The sequence below is a fragment of the Nicotiana tabacum genome, chromosome 15, assembly GCF_000715075.1.
Source record: "Nicotiana tabacum cultivar K326 chromosome 15, ASM71507v2, whole genome shotgun sequence".
NCBI lineage: Eukaryota > Viridiplantae > Streptophyta > Magnoliopsida > Solanales > Solanaceae > Nicotiana > Nicotiana tabacum.
In genome coordinates, this window is record NC_134094.1 from 28,405,716 (window position 1) to 28,429,792 (window position 24,077).

Below are 24,077 nucleotides of genomic sequence, written 5' to 3' on the forward strand. Positions count from 1 at the left end.
TCGGGATTCATACCCTTAATATCAAATTTGGAAGTGTTACATATCTCAAACCACGCAAATCCCTACTCCAACAAGCCCTTGCCTCGCGAATCCGCCTCCGGACAACTTGAATCTAGTCACAAACAACTTTATACAATCAACACTTACTATAGGAATCAATTCTATATGATAAAGCTAGGTGCTTTAACAAAAGTAAAAAAGTCAACCAAAAATGTCAACCTGGACACATCTCGGAATCCGACATAATTAACGAAATTCGAACACCCATTCAACAATGAGTCCAACCATTCCAAAATAAATCAATTTTGATTACCACTCGACCTTCCAATCCTCAAATTATAGTTTATAAAGTTTCACAAAGTTTCCCCAATTTTTCCAACCCAAAAAACTAATTAAATTGTTAAAACAATGATATATTCATGTATTTATCAAAATTCGAGTTAGAATCACTTACCCGAATTAACTCCTTGAAAATCATTTCAAGAATCACTTAAATCCAAGGTCTCTAGCTCAAGATATGATAAATGGGTTCAAACCCTCGATTTTGATATTTTAATAGTCAGTCTATTGATTACACATCACGATCGCAGATAAATCCACGTGACTGTGAAGAACAAAATCCTCATGGGCAAAAAACCCTTCTATGTGAATGCACCCTCAAGTTGGCGAACGCGGTGACCCAACTTTCACACCTACGCGATCGCGTACCTACTCACGCAACCGCGAAGAAAAATGCGTTTGAATCCCAAACCTCACTTGCCATCTTCGTGAACGCGTTCATATACCTGCGTTCGCGTAACATAGAATCTCAGAACTACGCGATCGTGTCTAACATATCGCGAACATGTAGAAAAAGTTCCTAGCTTCAAGAAAAGACTCTACGCGATCGCATCCCTCTTCTCACTATCACGAAAGAGGAAACTAGAAGCACAAATATCAGCAATCTAACAAAGTCCAAAATGAGTCCGAACTTGATTCGAATCACACCCGAGGCCCAATCAAAATATACCCACATATTCTAAAACATCATATGAACTTTCTTGAAACCTCAAATAACATCAAACAACACTAAAATCACAAATCGCACATCGATTCAAGCCTAATGAACTTATGAACTTCTAACTTCCAAAACTAATGTTGAAACATACCAAACCAACTCCGATTAACTTCAAATTTTACACAAAAGTCATAATTGACAAAAAGGACCTATTCCAAATTTCAGAACCAAAATTGGATCCCGACACCCACAAAGTCAGCTCTCGGTCAAACTTCTCAACTCTCCAAACTTCAACTTTCTAACTTTCACCAATTCAAGTCAAAATGACCTACGAACCTTCAAATCAATATCCGGACAAATTCTTAAGTTCAAAATCACCATACAGAGCTATCAGAATCATCAAAACTCCATTCTAGAGTCATTTACACATAAGTCAATATCTGGTCAACTCTTTCAACTTAGGCTTCCAACCTTGGGACTACAAGTCCCAATCTATTTTGAAACATCTCCGGAACCAAATCAACTATTTCGGCAAGTCACATGTCAACAATTGAGCATAGAATAAGCAATAAATAGGAAAACAGGGCTACAATACACAAAACGACTGGCCGGGTCGTTACATGGACCCATTTTTACTTGTTTAGGACCACAAATCCAAAAATCTTTACTTTTTCTTAAACTTTGTACCTAGTCAAACAGGTTCACATAAACTAGAACGGAGGAAGTATGAACTCATATTTCTATGTTTATCCAATTAAGTAAATCATCAAATACTAATTACCATACTTGTGTTATATTCACCACCAAACATCCTTAGACATGTTTAAACATTAACTTATTGACTATTGATATAATGATGATTGACGAACATATGTAGAGTGATTTTATGAATAACATTTTTAGTCTATTGATTTAATGATAATTAAATCAATAATAAAATTCTAAGAATAATGATACCGATCGAAGAGTCCTAAACGAAAATTATAGAGGAATAATTTAACAAATATAAGTTTGTGAAAAAGAAAAATTCATCATGAACAATTATTTGAATCTTCTCAAAAATATTATATTTATTATTATAAAAGTATGAATAGAATGTCGGTTTACAAAAATAACTTTACAATATTAAGTATAATAACTCATAATAAAATGACATAACCGAAATTCTAGATATTAATCTTATATTCTTATTAGTTTTAGGACATAATACTACACGTTAGGAATTCTACATGATTACCTTGAGGAATCCTATAAGTATAATTACTTTCGGACTGTCTAATTCATATAAAATTGAACAAGTAAATATCTTTAGTCATGTAATCCTATTACTTTTAGGATATACTTCATAAAAATTCTTATTACCAATTTAATTTGAAAACGTATTATAATGTCCCATTACTAATTCAATTTGAGAATGTATTATACTGTCCAAATCCATTTAGAAAAATACGAGCATGTATTATTATAAAAGCATGAATACAATATTAATATAATAAAATAGCACTAAAATATTAAACGGAAAAACTCATAGGGAAAGGACATAACTGCAACAACCTAATTTTTGGACTACAATACCTTCTATGCTAAAATTTTTAATATTTAAGATTTTAAAATTAATAAAATTTTGTCTATTAAATTATTATTAAAATTATGTATGAAGGTTTAATAAAATCAATTTCATAAGAATCCTCCGTATTAGCAATACATTACCACTACATAATGTCCAATACGAAGAAAAATTTAAAGTAATACTAAATGGAATGCATAAAGAGTTGAAATTGAGAAAAACAAATATCCCCACGAAAATATATTTTTATATTATATTATAACTATTTTTCTACTCAAATAATATTTTATTATCAATTTTTCGTATAATATTGAAAATACTCAATCACCAATTGAAGATCAGGGAGCAGGATGTTCCGAAAACAGCTTTTAGAACCCAATATGGGCACTTTGAATTTTTGGTGATGTCTTTTGGGCTAACAAATGCCCCAGCAGCTTTCATGGATCTTATGAATCGAGTCTTCAAGCCTTTTCTTGACTCCTTTGTGATAGTGTTCATTGATGATATCCTTGTATATTCACGCAATCTAGAGGACCATGCCGATCATCTCAGGGTAGTTCTGCAAACCCTATATCAGCACAAGTTATATGGAAGGTTTTCAAAGTGTGAATTTTGGCTTAAATCTGTCACATTATTGGGTCATGTCGTCTCTAATGAAGGAATTAAGGTTGATCCTCAGAAAATTGTAGCCGTAAAGAATTGGACTAGACCTACTACCCCAACTAAGATTCATAGAGTCTTGGGCTTAGCTGGATATTACAGAAAGTTTGGGGAGGGGTGCTCTACTCTTGCCTCTCCGTTGACTAAATTGACGCAGAAGGTGGTTAAGTTCTAATGGCCAGATGCTTGTGAAGGGATCTTCAAGGAATTGAAAGCAAGATTGACTACCGCACCAATGTTACCCTGCTAGAGGGTACAAATGGATTTGTGGTATATTGTGATGCTTCAAGAATCGGGCTTGGGTGTATATGAATACAACATGGCAAGGTGATAGCGTATGCTTCCAGGCAACTCAAGAATCATGAAAAGAACTATCCAACACATGATTTAGAACTTGCGACTGTGGTATTTGCATTGAAAATTTGGTGTCATTATTTATATGGGGTCCATGTGGATATATTCACGGACCATAAGAGCCTTCAATACATTTTCAAACAGAAGGAGTTGAATCTGAAGCAAAGAAGGTGACTTGAATTACTTAACGATTACGACATCGATATTTTGTATCATCCGAGGAAGGCTAATCTTGTGGCAGATGCTCTTAGCCAGAAATCTATGGAAAGTTTAGGACATTTGGAGGCATATCAATGGCCATTAGCCAAGGAAGTTCACCGATTGGCTAGTTTGGGAGTTAGTCTTGTAGACTCTAGTGAAGGAGGGGTGATTGTAAAAAATAGGGTTGAATCATCACTTGTTGTAGAAGCCAAGGAGAAGCAATACAATGATCCATTGCTGGCACAATTGAAAGAGGGGATACATAAACATAATACCATGGCCTTTTCTATTGGCATGAGTGATGGTACACTAAGGTACCAAGGGCGTCTATGTGTTCCAAATATAGATGGTCTTCGGGAGAGAATCATGGCCGAGGCTCATATTTCTAGGTAATTCGTGCACCCGGGATCTACAAAAATGTATCATGATCTTAAGGAAGTCTATTGGTGGAATGATATGAAGAGGAATGTAGTGGACTTTGTGGCGAGATGTCCAAATTGTCAGCAAGTGAAGGTCAAACACCAAATGCCCGGTGGGTTGGCACAGAACATAGAAATTCCAATGTGGAAGTGGGAAATGATTAATTTGGACTTTATGGTAGGACTACCTCACACTCATCATAAGTTTGACTCGATTTGGGTGATTGTGGATCGACTCACAAAATCAGTACACTTCTTACCAGTTAAGGCTACCGACACACTGGAATAATATGCTCAATTATATATCAAAGAAATAGTCAGGTTGAATGGCACTCCAGTTTCTATCATTTTTGATCGAGGGGAACAGTTCACAGATAATGTTTGGTAGAAATTTTAGCAAGGTTTGGGTACTCAGGTGAATCTTAGTACATTATTTCACCCGCAGACTGACGGGCAGGCCGAGCGGACTATTCAGACGCTTGAGGATATATTGCACGCTTGTGTTCTTGACTTCAAAGATACCTGGGATGATCATTTGCCACTCATAGAATTTTCCTACAACAATAGTAATCATGCTAGCATTCAGATGACACCGTTCAAGGATTTATATGGTAGGAGATGTAGATCTCTCATTTGGTGGTTTGAGATTAAGGAAGCAGAGTTGACAGGGCCGAACCTCGTGCATCAGGCTATGGAAAAAGTTAAGATCATTCAGGAGCAGTTGAAGACTGCTCAGAGTCGTCAGAAGTCTTATTCGGATGTTCGTCGTAGGGATTTGGAGTTCAAAGAAGATGATTGGGTATTATTGAAGGTTCCCCCCATGAAAGGTGTAATGCGATTTGGTAAGAAAGGGAAATTGAGTCAGAGGTATGTCGGACCGTATAAAATTATTCAGAGGATCGGTGAGGTGGCGTTCAAGCTTGAGATACCACCTGAAATGTCATTAGCGCACCCAGTGTTTCATGTGTCTACGTTGAAGAAAGTAGTTGGAGACCCGACAATCATTATTCCGGTTGAGACTATTGAGATTAATGAGAAATTGACTTATGAAGAGATACCATTTTATATTATTCATCGGGAAAGTATTATGGCGAAACTAGCAGGTTGAAGAGGCTACTTGGGAGTCCTAGGAAGAAATGAAGAAAAAGTTTCCTTATTTGTTTGAATAGCCATGTATTTATAAAGTTGTGTTCTATGAAGATTCTAAGAGTTGCCTTCTATGAATTTTGTATCATTTGTACAGTCGATGTTAAGGGAGTTCCTTTTCTAGTAATATATTGCTTATGAGCCACGATTGGTGTTGTTCTTGTGTTATGTTTTATCATCGATTATGTATATGTTATTAGGATTGGTTTCTGGAATTCTCCGATAGATTGATAGGCCCAGTTACAGGGGAGACTCTAGCAAAAGTTTTGGAAATTTAAGGAGTTAATCAAAAACAAATTTGTAACTGCTGGTGTGTGTTACAGCAGCTAAGTCACATTTAATGCTAGTGACATATTTTTACCCTCATTCGAGAACAAATGATCCTAAGTGGGGGAGAATGTAAGGCCCCGTAAAATTTCGTAAAGGAATTTAGGGTTTCGTGGTGCCGAAGTAGACTTTTTGGATTGAACAATGCGTTGGGGAGTAAAAGAAAATTTTGTGTAGAAAAATGCATTTCTGCAGCCCACTATGTGGCCGCAAAATCACTCTACGGACCGCATAATGGCCGCAGAGTGAAGCAACTTAGGCAAGTTTGGAGATCAGGTTTGCGGCGCATTATACCACCGCGGACTAGTTGTATGATGCATTATGCGACTGCAGAATAGGTATGCGGGCCACATAATGACCGCAAACTCAGTCAGTTTTGCCCAGTTCCGGAGGTAAATTATGCAGCCCATTCCGTGGACCGTAGAAGCAATATGCGGTCTCATATGCGACCACATACATGTGTCGGGGCAGCTATTGTTCTAATTTTTTAACCCGAACCCATTTTGATAAATAGCATTTGGGGTCATTTTGAAGGGTTTAATCTGATATTTTAGAGAGTGGTGAGAGCATCTTAGAGAGAGAAAGTGAAGACCTAGTCAATCGTCTATCAATTCTTGTTCAAGGTTGAGGATTTCACAAGGATCTTGCTAGGGCTTCAAAAAGGTAAGAATTTCTTCCTCCAATTCTTCAATTTCAAGTTTGGAATAAAAGATGGGGGATTAAGAGTATGATTCTTGGGTGTAAGAGTAGTATTTATACACGCATGTATCAATAAGATTTGTGGGAAGATCGTTGGGCTAAAATAAGTAAATATTGGGTTATGGTATGAAGGAAATCTTGTGGAAGAACCTTGTAGCAAAATTTGCACACCTAGTGTTTGATAAAATGCTCAAATGAGTTGAAACCATGAATATCTTCCTAATTTGTGTTCAATTTTATTATGTCTCAAAATAGATTGGAATTGCTAGGATTTTCGGAACATTGTAGTAATTTAAGGAAAGCTCAAATCGAGGTATGTTGGCTAAACCACTCTCCTAGAATTGAATCCCACGGTATTCATGTAATTTATGTAAGTCCCGAATTGTTCATTATGAAAGTGTCTATTCCGAATAAGCTTGTGTTTAAATATATATGTTCAATATATATCCCAAAATGCTTTTATCATGTTATGTTATCATTTAATAATATGTTCAAAGTATGGGATGTGCATTAATAATGTTGCAACTTCAAGTCAAGTTTAAACGAAGGCTATTATGCCACATTTTGTGAAAAATCTCTATGTGTCTAAGACTCTTAATTGCTCACATGTGTATTGATAACATTTATTTGAAATGCCTTGTTGTGGATGATGATGATGATGTTTGAAAGTGAAAAAGGTGAGCATGAAATATTAAATACGACCGACGTGCCAATAATGATTTTATAAGTGTGGCCACTAGTGCCATTGAAATGAAAAGATACGAAAGAAGTATGAAATGAGATGATTGGTATAAGAAGGATGATATCTCTAATGAGACAACCTGGCCGATCAAGTCGTAATCGGACTCCGTGCTAAAAGAATAATGGTATTGGTATTGTGAATATTGGTATATTGAACGGTGGCATATTGGTACCAAACACCTCCCAACTTAAAATATGGAAATTTAATTGAACACTGTCTTGATCCTAATTTGAAGTTTGATGTTATTTGAGGCTTCCACTGATATTATGATTGTACTTGCTCGTATTATTTATCATTCTATTGAAAGGGTATTGTTTCATTCATACTAGTATTATTCCATATGTACTAACGTCCCTTTTGCCGGGGGTACTGCATCATCAATGGATGCAGGTGGTTCCACAGTAGGAGACACTGATCAGTGATAGCGGTACACTCTCTTCCCAGTAGACTTGGTGAGCCCCACTTTATTTCGAGGTCATGTATCTTTTGTTCCTTGTGTATTGTGTTTAAGGTATCTATTAGAGGCTCCGTAGACATAGTGTGGGTTGTATATTGGTGTTGGGGAATTCAAACAATGTTATGTTGTGTTTGAATTACTTTTTCCTTTTAAGAACATGAAAAATGTGTGTGAAAGTTGAGACTTTAAAATGAAGTAACTAATGGTAATAATTTGGTATTATATTCATAATCTCTTTATGGTCTAATCAACGAAAATGTGTATTCTCTTTATTCATAAGTGAGTTTGGGTAGAAAGTATCTAAAAGGTTTGCTTGAGCGGGTTCACTTAGTTAAGCGCCGGTCGCGCTCCTCGAGTTCCGGGCGTGATAATGGATTTGGTTGTTGGGCTCCCATGGACTCAGAGGAAGTTCGATGCAGTTTGGGTGATTGTGGACAGATTGACCAAGTCGGCTCATTCAATTCCTGTGGTTACTACTTACTCTTCGGAGTAGCTGGCTCAGGTTTACATCCGCGAGATTGTTATGCTTCATGGCGTACAAGTATCTATCATCTCTGATCATGGTACGCAGTTTACATTAAGGTTCTGGAGAGCTGTAAAGTGTGAGTTGGGTACTCGTGTGAAATTGAGTACCACATTTCACCCTTAAATGAATGGACAGTCCTAACGCACTATTCAGATATTGGAGGATATGCTTCATGCGTGTGTGATTGATTTTAGGGGTGCTTGGGATTAGTTCTTTCCACTTGTAGAGTTTGCCTACAATAACAGTTATCAGTCGATCATTCAGATGGCGCCGTGTGAGGCTTTGTATGGTAGGCGGTGCTGGGTTCCAGTGGGTTGGTTTGAGCCGGGCGAAGCTAGGCTATTGGATATAGACTTTGTTCAGGATGCTTTGTAAAAGGCTAAATTGATTCAGGATCGACTTCGTATAGCCCAATCGAGACAGAAGAGTTATGTGGATCAGAAGGTTCGCGACGTTGCATTCATGGTTTGGTAGTGGGTCTTGCTCTGGGTTTCACCCATGAAAGGTGTTATGAGGTTCAGAAATAATGTCAAGTTGAGCCCTAGGTATATTAGGATTTTTGAGATTCTTGAGAGGGTTAGAGAGGTGGCTTAAAGACTTGCACTACCACCTAGCTCTCTGCAATTCATCTAGTGTTCTATATTTCCTTCATTCGGAAGTATCACAGCAATCCGTCTCATGTGTTAGAGTTCAGCTCAGTCCATTTGAACAAGGATCTATCTTATGTTGAGGATCTAGTGGCAATTTTGGACAGGAAGGTCCGAAAGTTGAGGTCAAAGAACATTGCGTCAGTGAAGGTTCAATGGAGTGGTCATCCAGTCGATGAGGCAACGTGGGAGACCGAGCATGATATGCGTAGCCATTATCCTTATCTTTTCACCACTTCAGGTATGCCTCTATACTCGTTCGAGGACGGACATTGGTTTTAAGAGGGGGGATGTAACGACTCGACCGGTCGTTTTGAGAGAATTAGCCTCGAACCCCTATTTATTTCTCCCTCTATTTCATTTTATGGTTACGTGACTTGCTGAGAGGATTTGTTTTTGGTTTCGGGGTGAAATGTGACACATAGTCCCTCAAATAGAAGCTTAAACATAGGAATTGACCGTAGCTCGAACTGTATGAAGCTGAGTCCAGAATGGGATTTTGACAGTTCCTATAGCTCCGTATGGTGATTTTGGTCTTAAGAGCGTGTTCGGATGTTGAATTGGAGGTCCGTAGGTCATTTTAGCGTCAATTGGAAAAAGAATTTGAAATGGGATGAATTTTGGAATGTTTGACCGGTAGTGATATTTTTGATATCGGGGTCAAATTCTGATTCCAGAAGTTGATGTAGGTCCGTAATCTCAATTATGACTTTTGTGCAAATTTTGAGGTCAATCGGACATGACTTGATAGGTTTCCGCATCGAATGTAGAAGTTTGACGTTTTAAGGTTCATTAGGCTTGAATCCATGCACAATTCATGTTTTTAGCGTTGTTTGTTGTGATTTAAATGTTTGACTAAGTCCGTATGATGTTTTAGGACTGGTTTCTATTTTTGGTTGAGGTCCTGGGGGCCTTGGATGGATTTCGAATGGTTAACAGATCAAATTTGGACTTTTAAGATGGCTGAAAGCACTAGCTCTGGTTTAAACGCACCTTCGCAAGATTGACAGAATATGCTAGCCCGCAGAAGCATGCAATTGGGCGCAGAAGAGGTCTGGAGAAGTGTGGGTAAAGGTCATAGATGCAAGGAAAATTCCGCATCTGCGAGATTGCTGATACGAAGGAGACAACGCAGAAGCGAAAGGGACCTGGCATGAGGGGCACCGCATAAGCGGCCTTCGTCTCGCAGAAGCGTGTCCGCAGAAAAGGATTTAGGACTGCAGGAGGGGAAGTTCCACAGGTGTGGAAGGCGAGACCGCAAGAGCGTAGGAGGGGAAGTTCCGCAAGTTGTCTCTTCTACGACGACGGAGATGCGGCTAAGTGTTCGCAAAAGCAGAAATGCTGGACAGAACACTTAAATGCAAGGGTTCGCAATTTTTGCTCATTTTAAACATTTTGAGCTCGAGTCTTGACGATTTTGAGAGACGTTTCGAGGGATCTCTTGAGGTAAGTCTCTAGTACTCATTTTTGATCAATAATGTTGTTTCCCCATTGATTTTCCCACCTAGTTAGTGTGTATTTAAGGTGAAATTTTTGAGTTGAGGCTAGGGATTTGGAGAGTTTGATTTGAGGATTTGAGTGGCGACTTGGTGTCGGATTTTGGTAACATTAGTATGGGTGAACTCATGGTCGGATGGGTGTTCGTATTTTGTGACTTTTACCCGATTCTGAGAAGTGGGCCCAGATCAATGCTTTGGGGCGATGTTTCAATTCTTTTCTAAAGTCGTAGTTTCATTATTCAAATTAATTTCTTGTAGTTGTATTTATAGTATGTAATTTCCTTTGGCTAGATTTGGGCCATTCAGAGTCGAAAAAATGAGGGAAAGGCATACTACTTGACTGATTGAGCGAGATTTGAGGTAATTGACTTGTCTAACCTGGTGTGGGAGAAATCCCTTTAGGATTTGGTACTGTTGTAAAAACTTGCGATACGTGAGAGCCGTGTACGCGAAGTGACGAGTACGTACATGGGATAATTGTGGAAAATTTCGATTCTTGCTGAGTAGATTTCTTTTAAATTGCTTAACTGATTTGCCTTAGCATATGTAGTGATCATGATTAGCCTAGTATCGCATGTTTATGTGCCTTAACTCTTACTTGCAATTTGTGCAACATGCTTAGTTGAATTACCAGCTTCCTGGATTTGAATTAAACCTTTAACTGTAAGATTTCTTACTGTAAATTCGTTGTTCCTTCGGTTCGGTTATCTGCTGCATATTTACTTTGTGACTATGAGGTGCTTACTCTGGAGATCCCCTGTACTGTATATTAACCTTGGGACTATGAGGCGGTTCCTCGAGAGATCCCCCTGCACTACATATATACTTTGGGACTGCGAGGCGGTTCCTCGGGAGATCCCCATGTACTTCATATTTACATTAGGACTACGAGGCGGTACCTCGGGAGCGACCATGTTATTTACCTCTATTTACTGTGCTATTATTTTCTAAAGCTTGTCATTATTTAAATTCTCAGTCATTTCAAATATTATTATTATTATCTTCTATCTTACTTTTCTTTTAAATCAGTAGGGCCTTGACCTAACCTCTTCACTACTCTACCGAGGTTAGGTTTGGCACTTACTGGGTACCGTTATGGTGTATTCATGCCACACTTCTGCACATCTTTTTGTATAGATCCAGGTACCACTTACCAGACCAGATACTAGTGAGCTGGCCTGTATGCGGAGACTTCAAGGTACATCTTCTAGCGGACGCAGACCTCAGAGTCCCCCTCTATCTTTGTTATACTGTTTTCCCTTATTCGCTTTAGACTCTGATGTATAGAGACACATAGTATTTCTCTTAGAAGCTTGTGACTGATTTCTACCAGGTTTTGGGAAGTTGTAATTATTTGAATCGCAGTCTTAATTTATTTCAGATATTGATGTTGATTTCGGCTTTATATTCTCTTATTCCGCAAATTGGTAGGCTTACCTAGTCTAAGAGACTAAGTGCTATCACGACGTCCTATAGAGGAAAATTTGGGGTCCTGTCAAATGTTAATATAAAGCTAAGCATGGTAAGGAACACAAAACAATACGCGCAATGAAACACTAGAACAACAATTATCAACAAGAAGCATGCGGATAGTAATGATGTAGAGTGAGCTGGACACAGTCTAAGTCCGATGAAACCAAATAAAGGAAAACAAGTAATAGCATAACAAGAACAACCACTTTTATACCAGATCTATTCAGGAATTTTCACGAGGTACCAAACCACATAATCACAAATCACGTGTCCTAATTCTTGAACCCTAATCACTTGGCCTCTTGTGCCCACATTACAAATTCATAACCACATGAACGACTCACGTTCCAAGAGTGACAATATCTAATATCTGCACGGACCACTCATATGCCAACAACAAAAATGACTCATGACTCCACGGATAACTCACGTGCCAACAGGATATCTCTCACACCGAAGGTAAGTACACGAGAGTACATGTTAATGGTCAACTACATCAGGATTCATTTTCTTAAACCGATACGGGTGATTTATTTACCCATATGCTTGTGCAAGTGTTCTATCCCAATTCAAGTCAACAAGTAAGAGTAGAGACAATAAATGGCGCATAATAAACGATCACCACGAAATATACATGGTATAGCTCACAAAGGGTAGGCATACCACTACACAAATAACAACAATAACAATGCCCCCAGGCTATCACAAATCATTCCCCGACACAGCCCACCTTATCTCGCCACGTGCGCAATAATAAAGTAAATGCCCGCTTTGTCTCGCCGCATGTGGATAATAATATTTCCACCTTCACTCGCCACATGCACAACCCACGTATATAGCCCGCCTTATAACACTTCATGTGCAAATATCAATAGTAACAATAGCACGGCAGAAACCTCGTGCAACACAATAACTACCGCATGGCAGAAACCTCGTGCAACACAATAATAATTGCACGGAAGAAACCTCGTGCAACACGATAACAATCGCACAACAGAAACCTCATGCAACACAACACTGAATACAACAACAACAACAATGATAGTAACACAAGAATGCGACAAGTAAATCAACACAGGAATTCCAAAACACAGAGAGGCGGAAGAACGAGCTCACAAGGAATGACGCAACAGGAAATAATGGTACGAAATAGCAATAGCTCAATAAGGAATAGATATTGTGTAGCAATGATTCCACATAAGTAAAATTAAATGAAAAGAGGGATAGCGTATATCAATGAATCCAATTAAGGGTAAGTCAACTATGATAAGGGATAACAAAACTTCAATTAAGGTTGAGTAATTATGGAAGAGATTTAACAAACTCAATTAAGGATAAGCAGAATTATGGGAAAGATAATAAGAACTCCAACTAATGATAGGGAATTATGGAAAAGATAGTAATAACTTCAATCAAGGATAAGAAATTATGGAAAGGATAGCATATCAATAAAAGAAGCAACAACTTTAGTTAAGGCACATAAGAGTTTAATCGACAATAAGGGTAAAATATGGAGCAATTAATTCCAATTAAGACACGTAAGGGTGGATTTAGTAAATTGAGAATTTAACCTGACAACACAACTTTATATTTAATGGACATAAGAACTTAAGAGCCCTAAATAGTCAAATTTCTATAAATAAGCCCGAGCACGTACTCGTCACCTCACATACACGGATTTCACATGATAGAATTTACACAAAAGACTCACATCCTAAGGGGTAGTTTCCCCCACACAAGTTAGGCAAGATACTTACCTCAAAGAAGCTAGACTGATACTCTAAAATGAACTTCTCGAGTGAAACACCCTCCGGACGGCTCAAATCTAACCAAAATAACTTCAATTCATAAATAAAAATCATAAAACATAATTCCGGATAATAAAGATTAAATCTTCAACAAGAACTAGAAGTTAACCCAAAATTCAAACCCCAAGCTCGCACTTTGGAACCCGATAAAATTTACAAAACTCGAACATCCATTCCGATACAAGTTCAACCATACCAAAATTCTCATTTTCCGACATCAATTTGTCCTTCAAATCATCATTTTACATTTTGAAACATTTCTACAAAGTTTCCCCAAATTTACAACTTAATTCACTAATTAAACGATGAAAATTGCAATGGATTCATGAAATATAACAGAATTCGGCTAGAGAAAACTTACCCCAATGAGTTTCTTGAAAAACCCACAAACAATCTCCCAAACCCGAGGTCTACAACTCAAACAATGAATAAATCCTCAAAAACCCTCAACAATATAGAGTCTGACCAGGCCTGATCGCACCTGCGACACAATTAGCAGCTTCAGTGGCGTCGCATTTGCGCAAAAAGAACCGCGCCTGCGAAGCCCACGGACCAGCTGCCCTCTTGCACCTATGGACATTCTGCTGCTTCTGCAAAACCGCAAGTGTGCATGCCCAAATCGCTTTTGCGCTCCAGCTCGCCTATGTGTCCAATATTTCGCTTATGCTTAGCCGCAAATGCGCACTAATTGTTGTATCTGCAAAGACTACCAAACCCATCCTTTCTCTCTTCTGCGCCTTCATCTTCGCACCTACGACCATCTCACCTGCATGCAGTGGTCCGCAGGTGCGACCATACCAGAACTCAGCCCAATCCAGCCTCACAATGCTACAATTGATCCGAAGCTCGTCCGAAACTCACCTGAGCCCCTCAAGACCCCGTATGAATATACCAACAAGTCCTATAACATAACACGTACCCGCTCGAGGTCTCAAATCACATCAAACAACATCGAAACTACAAATCTCACCACGAATAAAACTTATAAATTTTGCATCGAAACTACAAATCTTCTAACTTCTAAAACTCGCACTGAAACATATCAAATCAACTCGAAATGAAGCCAAATTTTGCATACAAGTTCCAAATAACAAAACAGAGCTAATATAACTCTCGAAGTCGCATTCTGATCCCGATAGCACCAAAGTCAACTATCGGTTAAACCTCTCAACCTTCCAAAAATTTAACTTTTCAATTTTTGCCAATATGCATCAAATTACCCTGCAGATCTCCAAATCCAAATTCGGATGCACGCCTTAGTCCAAAATCACCATACAAAGCTATTGAAACTATGAAAATTCCATTCTAGAGTCATTTCCTCAAAGGTCAAACTCCGGTCAACTCTTTTCATTTAAGCTTCAACAATAAAAATTGTTCTTTCAATTATTCTTGAATCATCTGAAAACCAATCTCGACCACAGACGCAAGTCATAATGCACATTACGATGCTTCTCGAGACCTTAAGCCGCCAAATGGGGCGCTAATTACCAAAATAATTGGTCGGATCGTTACACATCCCCACAAGTTATAAACTAGTAAATGCACATACGGGGAGTCTAAATTAGAAAAACGGGGTTCTAGAAAGCAAAATGTCAGGTTGGGTCATTACATTACGTCTGTGAAAAGTATTAAGACAAATCACATGTTTGTTACAAAGTAACTATTAAAGGAATTAATGTGAAATACTTATATACATTAAAATGAGAATATCCAATGTATTATCAAAAGATAGCGAGAAGAAAATTACCAAATAATTTTCTGATAGTGGATTTTGTTGCCTCTTCTAAAGATAAAAAATTATACGAAAATTATGTGGTCGAAAAGTGGCTGGTGCATTTCGTAACTGTAGTATAATTGCTAAAACATATTTGCAACTCCTTGTGCCCAGATAATTGGTAGAATGAGTAGCCTTCACGCGACCATTTATAGTGTAATAGCTTTTATTCCGTTGAAATAATTTTTTCCAATCTTCAACATTTTTATTGAATAGTGCCTGAATTTGTTTACCCTATAAATTAATATAAACATAACTTAGATTAATTAAAAATAATACGAATAAGTAAAAAATTATATCAAAATAAATATACAAAAGAGGCCTACCTCTTCATCAAGAAATGTCAAATGCCAACGCAAATTGATGGTAGTATTGCACTCTAATTACTGCATTTTATGTGTGTTTGAGCTTAAATGATAGTTAATTACACTTATTACGTGCTTTATACATTGTAGAAAGTGATTCCGAGTTAAAAAGTTAATTTGGAGCTAAATCGAACAATTTGGAGCTTTGAAGTCCGAGTAGAAGCCCAAGAAATTAAGCCGGGATAACATTCGGGGGTCGATGATCAAGTCCGAATGTGAAAACGTGGATGAAAAGAATTACTCTGAGAAAATAACACTGCTGCACACATGGCGCGGCGCGGCTGTGTAAAAGTTGCTGCTTTACAAAAAGTCTGCTCTTTGAAGATCCTCATAAGCGCGCATGTACAATTTTGTTAGAATTATTTCCTGTTTCGGCTAGGAAAGGGTAGTTTCGTTCTGGCCCATTCCTATATGGTATAAATACACCAAGATACATTTTTGAAGGAACTTTTGACCTACGAAAGTTGGAGAAGCAACTAGGCAAAAGTCACATGAATTCGTCAAGATATCAACCAACGATCGGTGCAATACGAGAGTTCGTATCGAATCATTAGAATTGATGTTTTCTTTTTCTGTTAAACCTTATTGAGATGACTTTTTCCATAGTTATGGAGTAATTTCTATTAGGGTGTTGACAAATGCGGTGTTTTGATAACTTGATTAGGGATTCGATTCTTGATAATTATTGGAGTTGTAATTCGTACTGTGGAGTTATTTCTTATTTTGCTTAATCGAAATAGGAGCTTGATATTGAATTTATTTACCTCTTATGCTCTAGTTTAAATTCGTGATTCAAATAGGTAATCAAAAGAACCTCTTGAATTGTTAATCGAACTAGAAAATAGGAAAATATTCGTGAGAAGTTACCCTTTAGACCATAACCATTATTTTATTCATTGCAATTGTTCACCCCACTTCAATTGGATTAATTACTGAAATTGACGTTTAATCAAAAGAGTAGCATTAACTTCAAGTGTAATCTAATTATCTATTGAATTCGTGAGAATCCACAGTATTATAGAGTGAACTAACTCAAGAAGTGGATCCCGAGTCAATTATCTTGCACCTATCTAGCCAATTACCATTATTTCTCTCATTGATGTTTCTTCGTTGCTCATCTGATGTATTTTGTAATCAATTGTAAATTGCTTAATTTTTATTAGTTAATCGTAGTTGATAATCATCAAATCAAGTGTTAATTATTCTAGATAGTAATCAACTGAATATTATTCGAACACTATTTAAATCCAATCCATGTGTTGATAATACTTATACTATAGTTTCTTTGACAAACGAGCAATAATTTTGTATTGTGTTTTGTGCTCATCACGAACCCTCTCCTTTGTCGTTCTTTTATTTTATTAGTGGTCCTCTTTGAATAAGCAATACCTTAATTACCCATTCAACATCATAAGGTTTAAGGTTATTTATTGGGATACATTGTTTTTCCAAATTTGATTCCATTACGCTGCGCGAAATACTAGCAATATCTTAGAAAAATGTACAAAATATTTCTAATAGCTGAAAATTAATATTGTTTTACTAACATTAGTTGAAATAACACAAACCATTAATCTCTATAGGTATACAATTTAAACATAATAATACATCAATGTAAAAGACTTTGATATCCAAAACTAAAAACTATGACGAAAAATAAAGAAGTACGACATAAAAGTTGTCAGACCCAATTTCCCCTATAGGCCGTGATGGCGCCCAACGTATCGGTACGACCTGTTATTCTGGTTCAGCCTGAGGTCAGGCCAGGGGCATCAGAAGAAGAACAAAAGAGACTTGAGAGATTTAAGAGGTATAGTCCACCTGCTTTCAGTGGCACGGCTTTAGAGGATACCCAAGGATTTCTAGAAAAATGTCACTGTATTCTCTGCACCATGGGTATTGTGGAAGTGAGCGGAGTTGCCTTTACTAAATTTCAGCTGTCAGACGCAGCGTATCAGTTGTGGCAAGCTTACAAAGAAGGTAGACCAGCCGATGCAATACCACAAACTTGGGCTCAATTTTCAGAAATATTTTTTAAAGAGTTTGTTCCCCAAACTCTCTGGGATGCATGGAGCATAGAGTTTGAACGGTTGCTGTCATGATCCAATATCCGTTAAAGGTCGTGATGGTGCCGAACACCACTGTCAGGCAAGCCAACACTAAATAGTCAATTAAAATTCTCATTTTAATATTTTTGAAATCGTAAATTCACTTCAATTTATCAAGTAAAATATGTATTTACAGAATAAATAACAATGTTTTTCAATTTCATTACTGAACATCCCATAATCATCCCAGAACCTGGTGTCACAAGTGCATGAGCCATTTCTAGGAATTTAAAATAAAATACAGTAACTGTCCAGAATACAAATTTGGACATGAAGGAAAGTACAATACTCTGAAGGAGACTCTGTTGGCTGTGGAGCGTCGTATAGAATGCAGCTCCCCTAAGTCCCTGCCATAATCGCGCCTCTGCGCCCACAAGGCCGCTAAACATATGTGTACCTGCACAAAACTGTGCAGCAAGTATAGTATGAGTACGTAAATCAACGCGTACCAGTAAGTATCCCGCCTAACCCCGAAGAAGTAGTGACGAAGGGTCGACTTCAGCACTTACTATGGGCTATAAATAAATGGAATAATATCATTAAATTAGACATGGATTAATTGATACGGCTGCAAGCCCATTATTCTGAAGTAAGCAAACAGTTCTTTCATAATTAAGGAATCTCCAAATTTTATCTACCACTATTTAAAGATTATATCTCCGGCCAATGAGGCCATATCAAATTATCAGTTTATCTCAGACCAGGGAGGCAATATCGTTATTTATAAATTTCAAGGAAAGCAATACAAGCATGCGCAAGTCATGTCGAGGTCGTACGGCCCGATCCAATAATTATTTAAATTGTGCACTTCCAGAGGGTTGAATGGCGTGAACCATAGATGCATCTATTTAATCTACCGACGCGTTCGACCCATTCCACAAAAGTTAACTCATTCAAATAATCAATCAACAATTCATCAAGGGGCAATTATCCAAGGAAAAGGGCAAATTTCTCTTTTAAAAGTCAAGAAAACGATGTCTAGCCTTTTAGAAATTTATTAACACAGTTCGATATGACTTAAGGATTTTAAATTGACAATAGATTTCAAATATTACAATTAAAGCATTCTTTTGGGTCCTAGGCTACCCGAACTTAGGCATAATAGTAGCTACGCACGGACTCTTGTCACCTCGTGCGTATGTAGCCCTCACAAATAGGAGCACACAGTGATTTGTTTCATCTATGGGGTAAATTCCCTTTTACAAGGTTGGAAAGGAGACTTACCTTGCTCCAAAATTTCATAACCGACTCCAAGGACGCTCCGACAATTTCAATTGATGCTCGTTGCGCCAAAACTAGTCAAATATGATGCAACCGAATCAAAGTATACTCTAATACTCATAATTAATCATTTTATAAAAAATTTCCAACTCCATTCGTAAAGTTGATAAAATCACCCTTATGCCCACGTGCCCGGATTCCAAGAGTACCAATTTCACGAACTCAAATATAAAATTTATTCTCAATTTCATGTCCAAATTTGTGATCAAAATCCAAGAGTACCAATTTCTAGGTTTTTCTTCAAAATCCCAAATTTTTACAAATTTTCATGTCTAAATCCATATATAAACCTTTTATTTAACTCAAAACTAGAAGAAATCACGTACATTTTAATGGTCATGGAACCCCCTCTCAAAATGCTCTCAAAAATCGCATAAGTCCAAGTAGGAAGTGAGGTAAATGGGCTAAGTCTCGGAATAAAAGCCCTTGGCTCCAGTCGCAGATGTCATATTTGAGACATCTAGCTCGCAAATACGATGGTCGCATTTGCGACAAATGCATTGCAAATGCGAAGCCAAGTTGCCCCTGATCAAGTTGCAATTACGACCAAGATCTTCACAAATGCGAAGGGGACCGGTCCGCAAAAGTGACAAATGGTTCGCAAATGCGAACACCTCAGAAAATCCCCATCCTTCGCAAATCCGAACCCCTCCTCGCAATTGCAATGTTCGCATTTGTGACCATTACACCGCCAATGCGATCACACCAGAAATAGCAATCCAACTTCTTAACAAAACACTCCGAAGCCACTCCGAAACTCACCCGAGGCCCCCGGGACCCCGTCCAATCTTACTAACCTGTCCAATAACATAACACAGACCTTCTCGAGGTCTCAAATCACATCAAACAATATCGAAATCACGAATCACCCTCCAATTTGAACTTAATGAATTTTGAAATTCCAAACTTCTGCAATCGATGCGGAGACCTATCAAATCACGTCCGATTGACCTCAAATTTTGCACACAAGTCACATTTGACAATATGGACCTACTCCAAATTCTAGAATTGGATTCCGACCCCGATATCAAAAAGTCCACTTCCGGTCAAACTTCTCAAAAACCTTCAAATTTCTACCTTTAACCAAATGACTCAAAAATGACCTACGGACCTCCGAATCCGCTTCCGGACGGGCTCACAATACCAGAATCACCATACGGAGCTATTCCCACACTCGGAGTCCCAAACGGGCATTGATAACATGGTAATGCACTTCAACCCAGATTTATGAAATTCTTCCAAAATTCCAACTTCCACAATAGGTGCTGAAACGCTCCCGGGTAATCCAAAACCCGATCCGGACATACGCCCAAGTCCAAATTCATCATACGACCTGTTGGAACCTTCAAATCCCGATTCCGATTTCATTTACTCAAAAATCCAACCTTAGTCAATTCTTTCAACTTAAAGCTTTCGAAATAAGATTTTTCTTTTCAAATCAACTCTGAACTTCCGAAATTTCAATTCCGGCCACGCGTACAAGTCATAATACCTGAAGTGAAGTTGCTCATGGCCTTAAACTACTGAACGACGTGCTAGAGCTCAAAACGACCTATCGGGTCGTTACATTCTCTCCCACTTAAACATACGTTCGTCCTCGAACATGCTAAGAACTGTGCTGGAGTTGTCCGAAATCACTGTTTAACACTTCGTGCACCTACCCGTGCTACCACAACTCAGTTGAGCACATTAGCTTGATCAAATCTGAATATATTCTCTTTTATTTAGGAAAATAAGCCTTAGAGCCCAGTTCCAACATCCGAAATTCTCTGCCAGGCTTGCTTCCAACAGACAAACACCGTATCAATCACCACAAGATGTACTAGAACATGACTGCATACCTTTGCTGAATTCGCACCATGCACCGCAACATTCACATGACCATAATAACTTTCTCTGATCATAATTGCCGAAATTTCACGAACTCGATGCACACAATGCACCTCATGGCATAATAAAGTATTGCTCCAACTCTTGCAATACCACCATAACAGAAAAGATGTGTAGAAATTCGTAACCAACTGTCGAGTTATCAAACCATTGAATCTCCCCTCTTGACTAGAATCATCACCTCATTATGAACCAAATAATGGTAATTTCTCTTTAATATACTTCATATAATCCGATCGCACTGATCCCAGATCCAAAATCTCGTCTCACCCAGTATAAGCCGCTCAGGCAACAAGCCACCCCAAACATGACAAAAAGTCTCATATGCTGCCGCGATGTGCCAATAAGCTACAAACTCGAACATGATACATAAGGAAAATGAATCTTTGGAAAGGATTACTCAACCCGCGTAACTAATTAATCAACTGAAAAGTGTTATGAACCTTCCTCAGAAAATGGGACACAAAACACATAAAATATAATATGGGGGACTGTACTCAACATCAAACTATTGCGGTGTGCAACCCTATCTGAAAATAAAATCTATATAAGGATATACTTACCGAGCTAGAATTCTCATTACTACAAAATATGCGAATATCGGACACAAGCACGCTAAGTGCATAATACCATCTATGGGGAGGACCGACAGCGCCATATGCTACAAAACTCAAGCACAACTAAGGTGAGATATATGATCTGAATCTCGAGAGCTATCCTGCTAACATAACACCATCGCTACGCGGAACCTCAACACACATGAAATTAACAAGCTGTTTCACAACTCACACGGGATAATATAGTATTACATGAAATAGCCGTCGACAAAATGACGTCCAACGTCCAAATACTCCTCCATAAGTGAGCGCTATGCTGAAATGAACTCATCTGGCCTAACATAGAGCCCATATTCATATTTAAATCCATCCACATACCTCAAGCCGATTCTGATCTCACCGTACTAGGCTAATAACCTTTCAGGGATCCATAATACCCCCTTTTTTCCCATAACACATAAGAATAACCATTATAACCGGAACAAACTTCCACAGTCCAGAACCAAATGAACCGAGCACTCTCCAGGCATAAATTCCAAATTCGCGATATTACCAAAATATTCATACTTGATTTCCATTTTTCAATCAACCAAGTGACTACATGTCACACTTATACAATCTTCCCGTGGGATATGCTCCCATGACCTTCCGCACCAGGTAACAAGTCTGTACATTCATACTACCGGCCACACCAATCGATGTAAAGCAAATTCAAGAATCCACATAATGCCTCTTCACACTAGGTACCGATTTCAGGTGGCGCCAAAGACAATAACATCTTACTCTAACTATCTAAATCCTTTCCTGCTCATCCGAGCTCTTGACATTCTTGTCGACACTAAACTACAACCTTGATCCTCAACTTCCGAATTCCATGCCGATCACTGCACTTAATCCTGCCAATGCGCAAGAGTAAAAGAATTTTATCTTAACCTCCGAACAACTAATATGGTAACACTTCACCACATAGAACCCTTTTACTTAACTCAATCTAAGAGAACCATCTCAACACACGACTGAATCCTCATATCTTTAGAAATACCAATCTCAAGTAGTGGTCTAAACCACCATAACCCTTTCGGGATCCATCTGCACATAACAAGCTATAATACACGAAAGCCTCCGAATAAGATCAGTTCTGCCAACCGTCAAACCTCGCACGTACCGTCATAAATCACATGAATAACCCAACACGCTGAAGGAGCTGATCATTGCCATCATTATGTCGATTCAACCATTGCTAACCAAACCCGACTTCTCCTAGTTTACTCTGGATATTCCTTAGAACTAACAACAACTCCCTTATCAATATAACTAACTCAATTTGCACTCATCCTGAATGACCCCATCTCACGAGACCACATTGTCCCCAAAACCCACGAACCATCTCACACCCTCCTTGTGCGCACATCCGCATCTTCAACTGGTACACCCATTCTAATATTTCCTTTACGATTCCGAAGTTATTTTCTCCCATTCTTCCATTGCTACACCACATACCAAAGATAACATAGAACACTCCAAGTCACTTTTATCATAATCCGTTGTAAAAGCTCGATATTCAACCATACTATGGACTCAAAATCCTTAGACACCACATCATAACTTTTGCATTTACTATGACCGTTATTGGGAGTCACCCACTCTAACTTGGTCCCGAATATAATCAACTCCAAGGTTCTGCTAGCACATGAGCACCCTTTCAAAGAAGCACCTAGACAAATCATCTTCCTTGTAACTCGCCTCTACACGAAGCAAAAATTCCTGAGTCTTCCCAAAGCCTGAGCATGAATCGGTAAGGCCAACAATAGAACACATTCCTCAAATCGCTTGCTCAAATTACCACTGATGTTATCTTTCCTTAGTCGTAATAACCCATCAATATGACAATAACCAGAAATCTTACAAATAGACGACCATGCAATCCAACGGTAGGCGGTGGAACTCTCTCACTTAGCTTGAAGCTACTATTGCATAAACCTGAAACCCACCAAGATTATTCCTTTATTGACGTGATCTAGCACAATCAACCCGCCAAATTCCTCGAAATCCTTCCATTAACCTTTAATAAACACTCTGAACCACTAGCCATATTTACATATTAAATCTCTTACCGGGTAGCCAGTAGAATGCTTTGCAGAAGCTTCGTCAACACCACGCGACCGCTAACCTGCTCACAGGAGATAACCCACATGTGGAAATTTCATGCCGACATATTCCAACTTCGCTGCACTGGGTATAATTACTACGAAATCAGCAGACCATCCTGAGTCTGGGCTCATTCACCAGCTCCGCCAGTCTGTTCACTCCTCATGGATGTCAACTAAAGATGCAACAATACATTCCAATCCAAAGTCATGTTGTAACATTCTTCATATCAAGCAACTCTTTTCTGTCGTATCCAATCTCCCGCCATATAATAGCCAATATCTCAAATTAAGTCCATAGACCCAATCACCGTCCACCACAATTCCCAAATCACTCTAAACTTTCCTCAATGTGTGTAGCTATCCTATAACAGAACCCACGTGCTACTCTTCCACTCTCACACTTTGGTCAAATTCACTCCTTTAAGTAACT